This window comes from Tupaia chinensis, unplaced genomic scaffold, assembly GCF_000334495.1.
Source record: "Tupaia chinensis unplaced genomic scaffold, TupChi_1.0 Scaffold149184_1, whole genome shotgun sequence".
Taxonomy (NCBI): domain Eukaryota; kingdom Metazoa; phylum Chordata; class Mammalia; order Scandentia; family Tupaiidae; genus Tupaia; species Tupaia belangeri.
Window position 1 is genome coordinate 312,804 of NW_006209032.1, and position 3,008 is coordinate 315,811.

General features: G+C 50.3%; 1 protein-coding gene across 1 annotated transcript in view; it reads left to right on the forward strand.

Moving 5' to 3' along the window:
• The window catches only part of MON1A (MON1 vesicular trafficking associated A), a 21,955-nt gene that overhangs the window by 927 nt on the left and 18,020 nt on the right, over window positions 1-3,008 (forward strand). The gene's annotated exons all lie outside the window — the stretch shown is intronic.

Genomic DNA, 3,008 nt, shown 5'->3' on the forward strand with positions numbered 1-3,008 from the left:
GCAGGGAGGGAATGAGCAGCCTTTGTCATGGATGGGAGTGGCTGCCAGACGTGACAAGGACCAGACTATGCTCTCAGCCGAGGAGCAGCTGAAGCAGCCACTGCACAGCCTCACCTGGGCCCTGTCTGCCCCTGTCTGGCGTCCTGGCACCTCCCTCCCACACACGCCACTCCTCAAAGGGTCAAGGCAGGATGAAGCACTCTCCAGGCAGGAAGTGGGAGCAAGAGCAGTAGGAAGGGACTTTTGCAAAGCCAGCCCCTCTCCTGGCTGCTCAGGGAGGCGCAGCAAAGGGCTGGTTGAGCCAACCTCTTTAGTGATACTGCTTGCTGGCACAGTGGGGCACTTCTAAGAAAGGCAGCAAGGCCTGGAGATCCCAGGAAGAGTCCCCATGGGGCACCTGGGACCTCAGTTGCCTAAACTGCTTTGAGCCCAACCTCCCAGGAGCTCCAGCTGCACCCGTTCTGGCTCCAGTGTGGGTGGTTTTGCTGTGATTCAGTCAGTTTTCCTGCCTGAGTTTTCAGGGTAAGTATCCAGAGAGCTGTTTGCTTTTGGGGTCTTCCAGCTGGACCCCCACACTGACCTTGAAGGTCTGAGATGGTGCATGATCTCTGGTGGCAGGGGAACCATTCTGAAGGAAGGACCCCTAGCCCATGCTGGGTCACACTGGACTCAGTTAGCCAAAGCCCACAAGGGATCAGAGGGCACAGGGGTAAGCTGCTGTAGCTCTCGTTTGGGTCTTTGAGCCAGAAGTGCAAAGCCACAGAGCAGGGGTGTGTGGTGGACTGAGGAGTTCAACTTGGAAGAGATTACCGGGACCAGCAGAGAGCCACTGGTCTGTACTGGCAACTCCAGGGCCAATGAACAACCAGTTATCTTGAAAGAACTCCCAGTCCTAGGCCCGTAGCTCTTTGCCCTATGTCATAGGTGGGTCACTTCAGGCCAGAACCCACCTGGCTTTATAGGGTAAGAAGCATGTTTGTCGGGACCATTGACCCAGGACCTGACTCAGGCTAAGCAGACTCTCAAAGGACTGACTTACATAGCAGAGAGCTCTAGATTCGTGTGTAAGTGTAGTCTCACATAGTCTGAATGCTGAGTAAGAATAATCATGATGTGGGACCAGCAGGTGGCATGGCAGTTAAGGCGCTAGACTCCCACATGGATGACTGTGGATCAAGTCCCGGACCTGGAACTGGAAAATCATGGTGACCATGTATACATGCCTGCTCAAAATCTCAGGAGGAGGAAAATGGAGAAAGGACTGTGGTGTGGCTATCCCGGGGGGCAGGGGGATAATTTCTTTCTCTCTCACTGCCTCTCTCTGTCTCTCTCTGGCAAGCACACATACCCTATGGTAAAAAATTAGAAGAAAAGAATAATCATGATACACTAATGGCAACACCTGTGTATTTTACTGGTTTTTTTTTTTTTTTTTGGTCCAGGACGCGAATCACGGTCGACTACGTGGGAGTCCAGTGACATAGCCATTACACTAACTGCTGGTTCCCAACACCTGTGTATTTAAGTCCCTACTGGGCTAAGGTAACCAAATGACACAGATTATTTTATTTAATCCTCTCACAACCCAGTGAGTCATTACTAGCATTATCTATGTATCTATCTATAATTTTTTAAGAGAGATTTTGCTATAGGGCACATGCACTCACTGGAGAGACAGAGCAAGATGGAGAGAAAGAAAGCGAGAAATCACCCTCCTCCCCAGGGTGGTGGCCACACAGCAATCCCTTCTCCATTCCTCTTCTCAGGCTTTTGGGCACACACGCACACGTACCCGTGAGTTTCAAGCTGCTCAGGTCCAGGACTTGAACCGTAGTCAATCATGTGGGGGTCTAGTTCCTTAACCACTACATCACCTGCTGGCCCCCATTATCCCCATTTCATAGATGAAAAAGCTGAAACCTAGACAACCAGTCAGGTTCCTCTGACACCAAAGCCATTGCTTCTGAGCACTGGACCCTGCCAAGGACAAGTCTTCCCCAGCAGGGGTCACAGAGCTGGTTATTCAGCACACTGTTCACTTTCTTCTCCCTTGCAAAGGTATGAAATGTAAGGCAGGTGACAAGGTGACCCTCAGTCTGGAGAAAGCAAGGAAGGCAAGCTGGAGAAGGAGCAGGGATGTGCCAGGGAGGCCTTTCTGATTAGCAGCAACCTGAAGGAAGTGGAGTGAGTCATGGAACTCTCCAGCCCCAGCAGTGGAACAGGTGGAGTGGGGGTGGGGGAACCTTGGCCGGGGCAAAGTGCCCTCTGAAGTGACAGAGTGCGCACGATGCTTACAGATGCCATGAGGCCAGTGCAGATGGGCTGAAGCAGTTAGTAGGGAGAAAGGGTAGGAGATGAGGTCAAAGCAATAATGGGGCAGATGGACATATTGCAAGGGACCTCATGCCCTGCTATGAGGAAACTGGCTCCCTCACTAAATGAGGCGGGACCATTAGAGAGTTCTGAGCAGAGGAATTACACATACTCTGACTTCTATTTAAAGAGGAGCATGTTTTCTTTTATTTTTTTTAAAGAATTATTTATATAATTTATTTATCATTATTGTTCTTCAGTTTTACCAGAGAAAGACAGAGAGAGAGAGAGGCAGGGAGAGTGAGAAAGCAAGCCACCAGGTCCAGGATTTGAACCACAGTCAGCCATGTGGGAGTCCAGCACCTTAACCACTATGCCACCTGCTGGCCCTGAGGAGCACGTTTTCTATGAGAAGGCTGGACTACGAAGGGGCAAGTGCAGAAGGAGGACTGGTGAGGAGGCTTTGCACCAGTCTGCTAGAGAGATGATGGTGCTTAGACCAACGTGGTAGTCACCGCGGTGATGAGAGGTGGTAGATTCTGGGGTAGGCATTGGCCACTTAGTAGTCTATTCCGTGAAGTTAAACATTACATCTGGATTCAGTCCCTTTCTATTTCGTCTCACCGTTTTTTGTTTGTTTTTGTTGTTATTGTTGTTGGGTTTTTTTGGAGAGGTTTTTACTATAGGGCACGTGA